The sequence below is a fragment of the Anser cygnoides genome, chromosome 14, assembly GCF_040182565.1.
Source record: "Anser cygnoides isolate HZ-2024a breed goose chromosome 14, Taihu_goose_T2T_genome, whole genome shotgun sequence".
Taxonomy (NCBI): Eukaryota; Metazoa; Chordata; class Aves; order Anseriformes; family Anatidae; genus Anser; species Anser cygnoides.
In genome coordinates, this window is record NC_089886.1 from 7,607,940 (window position 1) to 7,621,478 (window position 13,539).

General features: G+C 44.6%; 1 protein-coding gene and 1 long non-coding RNA gene across 2 annotated transcripts in view; one reads left to right on the forward strand and one right to left on the reverse strand.

Annotated features, from left to right (window-relative positions):
* The window catches only part of SGCD (sarcoglycan delta), a 517,792-nt gene that overhangs the window by 156,031 nt on the left and 348,222 nt on the right, over nucleotides 1-13,539 (forward strand). The window lies entirely within an intron of this gene.
* Nucleotides 11,588-13,520, reverse strand: LOC106032852 (uncharacterized). The gene is made up of 2 exons (XR_001205070.3): nucleotides 13,406-13,520; nucleotides 11,588-11,647 (listed from the first exon to the last, which is right to left on the reverse strand). It is a non-coding gene; the product is annotated as an uncharacterized lncRNA (long non-coding RNA).

Consider the following 13,539-nt stretch of genomic DNA (forward strand, 5'->3'; position numbering starts at 1 on the left):
TCAGTGATGGGGCTGGGAAGGATCTGTTCCCCTGGCACCAGAAGCTGCCTAGTGCAAAGTTCAGTGCTTCTGCTGTGGCCGGCGACGGGCTCACATTAATATGCCAACCTCTGCACTGAAGCCATTGAAATGCAGGCACACGCTCGCTTCTAATTGTTCTGGGGAGAGTGGACCACTGGGAGCAGTAACTTTTTAAATTGCCTCCGCCAGGTTCCTCAGAGCTTGGCTGCCGGAGCCGTCATCCCCATTTAAAGCTGTGAAAAGCCCAGCTCTCTGTCCCGAGGTAGAAATAGGCCTTGGGCATGGACTTCACACCATGCAAGGAATGAATTTTGCCCCCAAAGTCACAATACTATGAAATGTGCTGAGGGCACAGAAACTGAGCTTCAAAATGGTTTCCATTTAGAAGGAGTGTTGGAAGGCAGAAGCAAAAAGACATGCTTCAGGTGCACAGAAAACCAGTCTTTTGCCTTATTACTGGCTTATTAAAGCAGTCTTCAGATGAGACCAGTCTTTTCCGGTTCAAGAAGACCCTCTGGCTTGTTGTTGGGCAGAACAGATTTCTTTACCGTACTTAAATTTGCTTCTTAAGTGTCAGAAAAACCTCATCTCTGCATCATTTTCTCAGTGAGTTCACACGTGGGAGGAGGCTAGGCACTATGGGCACTGACTGACTGTCTTCCTAGGGAAAGACTTTCACAAGGATTTACTCAGGCTTGTCATTGTGTTTCTGTTCTCCATTGGCTCCTGCAGCAACAGGCGGGGAGACTATTTAATAAACCACCCCTGCCAGAACAGAAAGGCCAACGTGGTAATCGAGTCTGCATGGGGGCTTGAGTGAAGAGCTCATTTTCAAAACAAACTCTTGAGTTTAAATCCTTCAGGATGAATTAAAACAAAGTTTGCTCAGTCCAATATCTTCAGAAGTCTGAACAGCCATCAAAGTAAAGGCCCCATGATCACAGTTCCCCGAGTCACCTGTATATCTTGAAGTTAACCAATTTTCTCTTTTCCTATTTTCCCATCTCTCAAAGGCAAACAGCAATGTGCTGCCAGCACAGCAGTTGGACTTCTCAGGACCTGCTGTTCTGGCAGATCCAAAATAGATTTCTGTGCCCCTCTTATGTCAGTCTTTGCTCTCCAGAGACTGACCTGCACAGGCTTGAATTAGCTTGTTCAGGCAGTGTGTAAAAATTAAAAGAGGCAGCCCGTGTGTAACGGTCAGTGTGCTCCTGCAGCGCTCGGTGGTCCCAGGACCAGCCCGGACCTGCAGAGTGCTGGTGAGGGCTCAGCTCTGCGGGTCTCTGCCTGGTGGGGCAGGCGGGGAGGAGGAGCATGATGCTCAGAGGAGATCTGGAGCTTCCTGCAGAAGACATCAGCGGAGAGATCTGCATTCAGCCTCCCCCTGTGGGTTATTCTTTACCTCTCCCATTCGTGTGATGACTGCTGACACGCAGTGTTTTCCATGCAACTGACAGAGGCGTTTATCTGCACCAAAGTCCTTCATGCTTTGTCAGATGATAGCTGAGGAAGGAGCAAAGCTCCGCCATCCCTCCACCATCCACCATGTCCCCAGGGCATGCGGTGACTCTGAGTGGGGTCATGAAGCACGAGTTACTCCCGAGCACATTGGCACTTCTCCGTGGCACAGAGGGGTGGCGAACAATGATACTAGGTCAGGTCTTGAAGACAGCGTAACCGCATTCTCTTCATGTCACAAAAGCATATGATTCTTCCCTCTGTGGGATCAGGCAACTGTTTTATTCAGTGCAGCGGTTGCTTTGAGCTATCAGAATGACAGGAAGCAACTAGAGTGAGGAAAGCATCTGGATCCCAATTTATAAAATGCTACATTTAATTTAACGTATTAATTAGATCGTGTGGTCTGCAGCACTTGTTGGCCGTCCTGATGTTCTGAGATTTCATCCCACACATGAGGACATGTCCAGGAGTGAGCACCCCCCTTTCCCCCTGCCTTGCCTACCCTACAGAACTAGATATAGGGCAGATTAGAATGAACTACTGCAAATTCCCCTATTAGCAATGTGTAGCTGGCAGTGCTGTATTGTATTCCGTATTACACGTAAAGTTCTTCTGAAGCAAAAAGACAAAAGCAATATTCTTTGTCGTCATTCTCAGTTATTTCAAAATTGCTACCCACAGCAGAGCATCATCAGTCATTAGAGTCACATATAGGAGCATTATATTCACTTTGTGGTCTCCCAGCTCCATCGCCAAGGACATCACAGTCACAATGAGACATAATCAGTGTGCTGTTGCCAATTTTGAGACATTGTAATTTAGCAAAAATTTCCTGTGTTCAGAGTCCTCTGAAGTTGGAGGAGCTATTCTGAATTTCTCTGCATTCCTTTTTATCAAGTTCGGTGTGAATGGTGTGGAGGGAGAAATAAGGCACGAGGACCCTCTTTAGCATGCCACCGTGACGCCTGTGAATTGCAGGGCACGTGTGCTGCATAATATCAGGCCCAAGCGATACAACAAGGGACGGCAGGAGGGAGCTGAGGAACAGCCTCAACCTTGAGTGACCTTGCTGTGGTGAATTTTTAACTTATTCTTCTCCCTGTTGCTTTAACAGTTATGATAGAAAGATATTACACAAAAACACTCTTTTGCATGGAATAGTCAGGAAGAAGCTTCAAATGACATGAATGCGGTCCCTTACTTTTTTTTTTTCAGATGGGATTTAGCAGCTCTGACCTTCGTTCCTGACTCTGGTGACAGCTTGATGGGTGACATCAGGCAAATCGCACACTCCATGCCCTGCTTTCCCTGGGCACAGCTGTATTTACCCGGTGCTTGGTGAGCTAAGGATGTTTTTACATGCTCTGTTAAGAGCCAGGTAGCATTGGCCATCAACAGCATGCTGGAATTTCATGATACTGCATCTTGCAGCAACATTTTGTAATGTGCAACCATTTAGAAATTATTTTTCACTCTGAAAAAAAACCTACTGATGCTGGCGCTCAAGAAATTCCCTATCCTATCTACAGGGAAATTAAAAATGTGATTTTTTAAAGCCTGGAAGCAGGGCTGTTCCCAGATTGTTCCCCTTCTGATCAGGGGAGAGAAGATCATGCAGTTCCATAAAAACAGCATCCCCATCCAGCCCGGCCAGGCTGGGTCATTATCTTTTTTGATTACCAGTACTTTGACTTTATTTACCCTCTGTGAAATGCTTATGAGCATTTGGCTGTGCATTTAATGCATGCAACTTACTTTGGGGTCCTTTGAATACTTGAGCATGAAGGGATATAAACATAAACTCAGACAGATTTATTGCAGTCTAATTTAATAAAAATGTCAACAAATAAATGCATGTTTGGCAGGGGAATAAATATCAAATAGGAGTGAAGCAGACAGTGGAGTACGTTGTAAGAAATTAACATGAAACGTTTTGGTTTGACAGCGACTATAAAATAAAACTGTACTTTGGGGACTTTGGGAGTGATTTAGCAGAGGTGTGCTCCCAGGGCGCGCACAACCCGCTTGCACGAACCAGGCGAGGGGAAATAGCTTGAGGACAAGCCCATTCTGCTACCGAGGGGAATGGGTTGTGATCTGCTGCTTGCATCTGCAAACTGGCATTTAACGTCAGGGGAGCACGGTGCTGCCTGGGCTGCTTTCCCTGCGCAGGGCTGTGGCTGTGCCTGCACGTGGGCAGCCCCCTCCTGTGCCGGCCAGCCTGCTCCTTCTGCCTGCTGCCCGGCTTGTTTGGCCCTGCAACTCCAGCTCTGGGCTCTCTCGTGCAGTTAGGCTTTGGGGAAGAGGTAGGGAGGAGATGTTTCGGTGTTTTGCACCCACAGTGGCTGGGGTTTTGCTTACAGAGTGATTTACCCAGGGTGAAATAGGAGGAAGAGGCTGAACTGATTTCCCTGGTACCCCACGTTCTCACATCTCTTGCATTTTAAATATTTCATCCTCCACTGCCCCTTCCTTGTGCTCCCCTGCATGGCAGCTCCCTCTTGGGACGCTCACCGGGGCACACAGAGGTGTCCCGCTCGCCCCAGGCCCCACGGCTGAGCGATTGCCACGGCCGCTGAGCCCCAAGTTCAGCCCCATCAGAAGGCAGCTTGGAGAACCTCGGCTGGGGACCCACCTCTGGGTCAGACAGGCTTTAAGAGGGCTGCACCAGCAGAATTTGAGGGCTCCTGTGGCTATCAGCGAGCAGATCCCCAGCACAGCAGCTGGCTGCGATGCTAATGGATCCTTCTAGTGCTCTCCATTGATTTCAGTGAAAGCCAGAGCATTAGGATGCTGTTCCTAAAGAAAGCACGTGGTGCTTTCTTTTTTCTGTAGCAGTGAAATAGCTGTTCAGGTATCTTGCAATATTTGTTTTCACTTTTTTTTTAATGGTATTCCCTCTTTCCTTCATCTTTTGGGCTTTGGCTTCTCACGAGGTCCCCAGGCAATTACCGTGGCTATGGTTGCCACAAGCATTGCTCTCTCCTCTTTATTGCAGAAATGCTCTCAAATCCTGGGAGAGATTTTGTTTTAATGGCACAGTCGATATATGGTGCTTATTCTGCCTCAAGCATTACACAGAGGTTTTTAAAAAATACTTGTTCATCTTAATACACCTGCTAAGTTTCTGAAATGCTCAATATATCCGATGTGTTTCTGAACATTTCAGCACAAATTCAATACAATACTTTCTCTGTAGGCATAGAATCATCACTCACTGTATTGGAGACCTTATCTCAATGTGTGCACACAGAAATTCAAGGTAACCAGTCTGTATGGGGCTAAAAATGCAGTGGCTACTGGGAAAGAGCACGTGTGAACAGTCTGCCTTACCACAAGTGGATGAAAAGCTTAAAGATTTCCATGTGCTAAAGCTGGGGGGTGACTGGAAACTTTTGGTCCTAAAGTTCTGGAAGAATTGATGTGTGAAATTGCAAATCTGGTAGTAAGAGTTTTTAATAAATCTATCAATTCAAGGGTGGCACTGTGTGACTGAAGAATAGCAAACACAGTATCTGTATTTAAGAGAGGGAAGGAAATAGGGAGAGCAGCATGCACAGGCATTTTCATCTGACATCAGCTCTCCAGAATCAGAATTTTTGCCCCAAATTTTTATGCTCGCCATTGTGATGAGTTGTGAAAAGGACCTAGACCATGTCAGGAGAAGTACTGGCTGTGTAGATAAGGAGCTGTTGACATTTGTGCATGATACAGCCATCTGTGGAATATCTATGCTCAGAAAATGTGACTTAAAGCAGGGACACATGCAGATGGGGGTATTACAGAGATCAGAACAGAGAGCCTGCTTTACAAGAGGAGGCTAGAAGGGTACAGATTGTTTATCATAGGGAAATGAAGGCTTAGCAGGGTTATGATTACTGCCTGTAAAACATCAGGGAGGAGAACGGACCATTTACACTGGAGAGCAGTGCCATGGTAAGAACAAAGGGCCATGAATAAACACACTTTTTGGAAATTGAAAGAAGTTTTCTAGTCTCTAGGACAGGGAGCCTGGAAAAGCTTTTTGGTAGGAATGGCAATGAACAAAACCCTGACTACGTTAAAGCCACATCTTGGTAAGTTTATGAGGCGATTACGCGATGCAGCACATACGATAGCAGGGACTGCATGTGGTGACCCCAGGGATGACTTCCAGTCCCTGCAAAGATGCAGAAACTCCATTTCAAAGTCCTCGTTAAACTTCTCATGCATTGCTTTTTCCTTATCCTCCTTTAAAAAGGATTATCCTGTAATAAACAGGGTGGTGCCATCTGCCACAGTCTCCGGCGCAGAAGGGAGAAATTGCTGTTTCATGGTAGTTAGCTGTGTTGAGAAGGGTGAGGGAAGGATTTGGGGCTGCTTCCATCTGGCATTGGGGCTGATTGAAGGTGAGAGCTGATCTCTTGAAATTCAGTGAGAAACGATGGGTAAGGCAGATAGAAGTTATATGAAGAGCCTTGAAAATGCAGGAGCAAGCAGCTTAGGTTTGATGTGGTCACTGAATGGATGGAAGCGAGGGGAGAGGTGTGCAGCAGGCATGGGCTGAAGTAAAACTGTGGAAAATTGTCTGTACATTGCTGTTCTCAAAGGATACAAGCAGGGCAAAATGGCGTTTTGTTAGAGAAAAGAAAATGTGAGTTGATCTGTGGTGTAAGGTGATGAGAGCCTGGGTGAAGCATTTGGCTGAGGGGGGAGACAAATGGCCCTGCTTCAGCAGAGGGAAGAGGTGTGATGATACATTGATCTGGTGAGAGTATGCAGGGCAGATCAAAAATGATGCCTGGGTTACAAAGCTAGGAGAAACTGAAATATTTCTCCAGGGCATTGGTCTGCTTCCAGCACTGACTGTACTGCTTCTGTTCAAATGGATCAGATTAGCAGAAAAACCTACCTTTTAATCTATTTGAAGTGTGCCTGCTAGAGGCTCAGCCCCCTCCTTCTGGGAGAGGAAAGTCCCTGGGCTCTGCTCCCTCCTGGGAGTGCGCTACCAGACCTCCTGCACCGAGGAGGGAGAACTTCATGAGAAATTGAAAAAGGTGTCAAATGGAAAAGGTGAAATCAGAGTTTGTCTTTTGATTTTGGTCCCTCAGGTGTTATGTTTTCAGGTGCATTGTTTCAGCAGAAGGGTCAGAAATGTCTTCCCGTGAAAGCTGAGGATTTGACTAATCGCTCAAAAAGCATCTCCCAAACACAGACACTTCACATTAATGGCAGCCACAGATCCGATGATGAAATGTACAACTAACACGTTTTTGCACTGCACCACAGTAATGCTGGAGCTTTAGGAATGTCACAAAGTTTGCACTGAATGCTTCATTTTCTCACTGCTCTGCATCTCCCCATATCTGCAGCTCCTCTCCCCTCAGCACTCTGCCCAAGTACATTTCCTTAGCTAGTGCAGTCTGCATTGAGTCACTCCCTCATCTGTTCTTCTTTAGAAGTAAGGAGCCAGAGATGGTTGTGATGTGTTTCTGAATTGCCCAAACCCTAATTTCATTACTGACAAGTCTCTGTTGGAAACTCCTCTTGTCTTCCCTGGTCTGGACTTGGCTTTCACAGAATAGTTGCTATGAAAATGCTTGTCGATAGTTACTCACATGCTGTTGTCCTTTTGGACTCTTTTATTTTGAGAGTGTTTGTGTGTAATGCTGCTGACCCCAAATTAAGAGTAATGGATGACTGAAATGGCACCAAGGGCTTTGTGCAGATAGGCTCCATCAGGCCTTCATTAGCTTAGCTCAAATCACTTGGGGCTATTTGGATTCCGAACAAGTTCACAGAGGATTTGTGGATTAGTTTTCCCACACATCTCCACCCAGCAAAGCCCTAAAAAATCGTCAGCATACACAGTGAATGCTAACATGTGCATGCCTTCGGGAAATGAGCTCTTCTAGGGATGAAGGATACTTCTAGAAATCTGAAAGATTAAGGGCATGAACTAGCAAATGGTGGTGACACGAGGGAGATAATGGGCAACTGCAGCCTTTTCTGCTGCTTCAGAGAAGCTTCACCCTGAGCTGGCACAGGCTCAGACTCAAAAGGAGAAGGCGGCAATAAATTAAAAACTCTATAACATGGCCTGGGACAAATATCAGCTTCACCTTCTGAGCTTCAAATACCTGATTTTGTTACTCTGGCAATCAGATGTTGCTCCTTGCCCCAGTTTCTCCAGCTGTAAAATGGAGTTAACAATACTGATCTCCTTTGGAAAGTGTTTTGATACCAGGCACTAGAGAAGTTCCAAGAGTTCATTATCACTATCCTATTAATTCTAACGCTGTTATCATTCTGTGGTATATTTTATTGAAGTAATGACCCATTAATATTATTTTGATGACTGTACAGATGATTTTTCAAAGCAGCAGTCAAACATGCCATTAAGAGCTCCAGACAACTTACTGTCCTAATTTATAAGCTGATGCAACCAATAATAAATAGGAGATTAAAATGAAGTAATGGTCGAGCGAGTTTTTACATAAAGAGCTATAATCTCAGTTTGCAATATCCCCGACCATCAGTACCTCTGCATGCACCGAGACGTTGGTCTGCAGATAAGAAAACAGTTTTTATTTCCGTTGTTGTCCATCCAAATCTTTTGCAAGGTTAAAAAAAAAACCACCACCAAGCCTCTGAACAAGCCCCCAGTTTGTTCAGCTTGGAGGGGCTGCTGAGAAGTTGGCCAGTAGATAAGTGCAGGTTTTCTATGAGCTGCAGCTTTGCTGTAGGCTTCAATGGAGCTACTCCTGAGACTGCTTCCTACACATCCTGAGGGACCAGCATGGCTCGTCTCTTAGGCTGTTACATGCAAGACCAAGTAGGTATTAAGAATGATGTCAAAATAGCTAATACAGATGCTGTGTTTTTATCTAAGAAACCATCACATACATACCTCCTAGTAACGTGAGTTGGTAGCAACCCACCCCACCCAGACGCTGCTGAATATTTCATTAGCTCAGAAATGCAAAGTTGTCTTTTCCAGCAGAGACTGCAAAAGGTGATGGGGGTTCTGTGATGAGGAGCAACTTTTATTCCATCTCAGCACAAAAGCTCAGCCAAAAATCTCAGCTCAAACAAGCCCAAGCAACCAACCAGACAAACAAAGCAAAAACCCTAACCCAAACAAAGTGGCAGTTACTGAAATCTGAAGGAGCTATACTAATAGTTTATGGAACACATTGCTATTTTTTATTAGACTAACTATACTAATAGAAAGAATAGTACAATTCAAGGAGTCCTAATTCCTTGTCTTTTATTTGTTTTCTTAAGTGATGAGGCAAGGGCACAGCAGTTACCGGCATCTTGTGCCACATCTAAAACAGACCAGGATATGAACTATGGATCATCCTTTTATGAACTCCTTTGAAAAAGGAGGGATCTCAAAAGATAAATTCCCAAAATTCCTCCTGAGTTATGTTATGCTAACTACAGTGTCTGCCCTGTTCCTAGCCCCAGGCTGTGGCCCCACTGTTCTGAGCAGTGCCTGGTATACCTGACTCTCTGCAGAACGGGCAGGTTTAGTTTCAAGCGCACATAGGCAAGAATCATCATTATTTTCCTTTTCTCCTTTCTGTTTGTAAACTTCACAGGTCTCACTGAGGCTTTGCCTTCTGTGTTCCCCACTGACTTCATTCCCCTGATCAAAGCCGAAATAAGTAGGTCTGGTTTGTTTAATAGAGAGGGTCTTACACAGTCACGCCTCTTTGTTCGCTGACATAATTGAGGAGAAGACAGCTTTGGGAATAGCGTTTCTTAATTGCTCTTACAGACGCTGCAAGGCACTCAGTGTTGGGTCTAGCTAAATTGGGCCTATTGTGGATTTTTGAAAAGCCTTGGTAACAGAGAAGTCAAGAAAAAAAGATTAAAAAAAAAAAACCACCCTAAGCCCTTATGTAACCGGCAGAGTAACCTTCATCTCAGCATCGCTCTTTCTCTGTACAGAACTTCCTCGCAGTGAACTGGGCATCAGTGCAGCACAGACATTGCTACCCTGTCCCCGCGGATTTCCAATGGGCACAAAAAAAGAAGGGGTGGAATTGAACATCTGGGTGTAACTTATCTGTTGGAGAGCTCAGCCTTTTAATAAGGCAAATGTATGGCAGTAAAAGCTTCCTTCCTAATGAGTACCAGAGTGCAGAAATCAGTTTCTTGAAGGAAGGCTGGGCTGTAACCCTCTTGATTTTAAATCAAAGGTTGGCTGTGACTTCTCAATCCTTCGCAGTCCAGATGAAGTCAGCAGAGCTGCTAATTAGAGCATCGGTTATGTTTTTTTGGATAGAAACCCTGAAATGAAGGGCAGGTCTGCACTGTACGTTGTTACAATGAAGAGACTTTGGATTCCTAGCTATTAATACAGAGGAAATCGAGAGGGTCTTCCGGGGACAGATCCCCCCAGCTGTGCAGAGCACAAGGCTGCACCAAGTCCAAATGACACAGAGCATGGCACTGTCTCTGCCCTGCAGGACTGCAGGTCCTGGGAAGGGGGTTCTGATTTTAATGAGGGATTTCTCCCTTTTTAGAAATGGGTTTTAGCTCTGCAAAATGATTCTATTTTCCACTGTTTAATAGGTAGGATTCCAACATACTACTGATAAATATTCTTAGACTTGTGGGGGGAGAGGCAGATAATTTATATGACAACGGTGACAAAAGCCTCATTCTTTTCCTGGTATATTCACTACATTTTCTTTTGTTTACAAGACTTACTTCTTACTTCTTACTCCGTCAGAGGCATGGCAAATTGTCTCCTAATGGCAGCAATGAATTCACTAGATGTACACCTAAACCTTGACAATTATTGTCTTTTGCTATATATTTTTTAAAGCCTTGAATAGTATTAATCACATAGCTGAGGAAAAGCATATGACCTTTTCTGTATCAATCTTAGAAAAATGTCACATATAAAGAAACTGTCTGCCATCAAGAGAACTGCAAATGGTTGAGCAACTCCACAAGTCCCCGTGGTAAAAAAGAGAGTTACAGAGTCAGGAAATCAGCATCTCTGACAAGGCACCGGGAGCCCTGATTTAGCTGGGTACTGAAGTACATTATTAACGTTAAATATGTGGTTTCCCTGAGACTGCTCACAGCTTGGTTCTCTGTGCTCGCTCATGGGCCCTGCAAAGATAAAATACTTGCAAGCAAATGCGTGAACACATCCTTCTCTCATCCTTATCTTCTTCTGAAGTTGTTTCAAAGCTTATCTCTCCCAGAAATACATCACAAATATCCTGGCCAGGTGGCAGGAGACATTCAGAGTGCAGAACTGGTTAGGAACCGCAGGTTGCTTCCTATTTTTGTCACTAACTCACTGCCGCAAACCACTTGTTGGGTTGCTGCTTGGTGGAACTCTGTGGGGCAGGGACTACTGCTGTGCATGAATTTATATTACAAAAAAACAAAACCCTTGACAATAAATACTACAGTAAATCATACTAACAGATAAAATTTGGCACATCCTTGAATACTGTCTGCTGTAGATTAAAAAGCCTGACCAGGATTCAAATCAGGATTCAAATAGCTATTATAGTTCAAACTTCTAGGAGACAACTGCCATCGGTTGCCTTTTTAAAACTTCATATTGATTGAACTTATCAAACATACAGTTTCAAAAAGAGAATAAGAGAGAAGGTTGGGAGGATGATATTTTTTCCAGACTTTATCCTTTATTTTGCTAGAAATGTCAGCTCACAGTAAATGGTGGCTCTCCTCAAATCTGAGAAAATGAGAGACATTTTAACAAGAAATATCTCCCAGACTTTTGTGCATATGGTAGGAAAAGGAAAGAGTTAACAAGACAATAATGTGACAGTTTCTCTGTTAATTCCTTATTTGACAGAACTTAAAGCCCTGACATAGTTAAAAAGTATTTGATGAAGTCTTCTTGTGAAAAAGAAAAAAAAAAAAAGACTATTCAAAATAACAGATTTAAGCTTTTTTTTTTTTTTTTTTTTTTTTTTTCTTCAGCTCTGCAAAAGTCTCCCTTTTTCTATTTTGGAGGCTTTCCAAAAGGTTTTCAAATGGGCCTTTGATACGGCCTTCACGTTTACAGGTATTTTAGCTACATTACAGTAATTGGGAGCAGGGAACCAACATTCAGTGTGGTTGCTTCTTAGCTGCCCAGCAATCTATTTTTGGTTCAGCGTCGTAGAGCACCATTATCGATGATCTAGAAGAAAATATCCAATTACTAATGACAAAGATTGCAGATGACATAAAAATGAGCAGGTTAGTAAATAACAATAAATCAGTTCTTCAAAGCAATCTGGATCCAGCGTGCAAAAAGACTTATTTGAATGACACAGAAAATGTGAGGTCCAGGAACCATGAAAATAGGTCATGTTTATTGGCTGAGGTGACTGTGGTTTTGAAATGATAAACACCTCAATGTGCGCTGGCTGCAGTGACTAAGAAATTAAATAGGGACCTTGAATATAGAGCTGGAGAAGACTGAGTTAATGCAGATGTTACCAATATACAGGGAAATAAAGACAGACCATTTCTGCAGTGCTGTGTGACAAATTTTGAAATACTTCTGAAAAAAAAAATACCCAAGAGTTCTAAAAGTCCTGGCTTATAGACTAAAAACGACTGTGTCTCGTTACTTTGTCAAAGCGTTAACAATAAGGAAGATGTCTGGTGGTAGCAGAGGACCCTTGGATGTCACAGATGATGTCATAGCATAAGCCAAGACTGGTAACTGCAGTGGGAAACATTCAGACTGGAAAAAGTCCAGTGCTTCTGCTAATGAACCACTAGAACAGCTTACCTCAGACCATGGTAGATTTACCAACGTTAAATCAATTTTTTAATGGGTTTGGGCATCTTTCTAAATGTCATGGTTGTACTCAGCCTGAATTTTTGGGGTCTTCAGTACGGTCACTGCCTGGGGCCTCCACTTTCCCCTTCCTAAAGTCTGGATGTTAGGGCTTTAGGTGTCCACCCTTGGAGGCTCTCTCAGGCTACCCCTGCCCCTGAGCCACCAGAAAGAAGCACCAAACGTTTCTGGGTTTGTTTGTTTTCTCTGGGGAAGGGAAAGCAAAGCAGGGGGAGACCTGATAGGTGCCTTCACTTCCTTCATGAATATTACAGAGGAGAGTCTTGGTGCATAGGGAAAGGACAAGAGATGTGGGACACAAGCTGTAGTGAGGGAAATTAAAACTGGACTTCAAGGTCTCCGCGTTGAGGGCAGCCAGGCACTGCAGCAGGGCACCTGAGGAGCCCCCATCCTTGTGGAGGCTTCAAAGTTGCCTGGACAAAGGCTCTGTGCATCCCATCGTAGGTGGGAAGCTGCGAGCAGGGGCTTGGACTGGAGCCCCCCAGGGGCCTGGGCAGCAGAGGCTGGATGGGGGGAGCGGGGGGAGCCTGCAGACCCAGGGCTTCAGGGTACCTGCAGCAAGTGGGAGCAGAGATCAGGCCTCACCTGCTGCCTCCCACCATCTGGAAGCACTTGTCTGCCTCCTTTTAGGCCAGTACAAAGCACTTTACATCAGGCAATCAGTGATGGCAAACAGATAAATCCTTCCCTTTTGCAGTGGAGAGAGACTATTAGAATTACTCCTCTTGAAAAAAAGGTGCCCTTTCAGAAACCTGCTCTGGATTTAGGGACTCTGCGCAGTCCTTCATCTGTCAGCTTCCTCCCGCGTTCCTCGCATTTGATGGTTCACTGCTTTTAGATTTGTTTGTGCTCGACTATCCATTCCCGTTCTCCTGTGACTAATATTTAGTTGTACAGCACCACTGAGAGCCTCTGCAAGGTGGTAGCACGGCGTATAAGGGACCCAGAGGAATTCTGAAACAACCCTTTTAAAAAACAACAGCATAAAATAAATTAGGAAAAGGAAGTGGTTTCAGGGAAGGCTCAATGCTCATACCAGCAACCACAGCAGGGACAAGTTACCGGCTTTCAGGATAGATTTTGCCCCACCTGAAGTTGATGGGGGAGCTTTCTTCAGGTGGCAGTGTTTGCTGCTGTCTGCCCCCTACCCCTCCTGCTCCATGCTCCTGTTTCATCTTCAGAACTAGAGCATTATGACTGCGTGTTGTAAAGTTCCTGGTAAC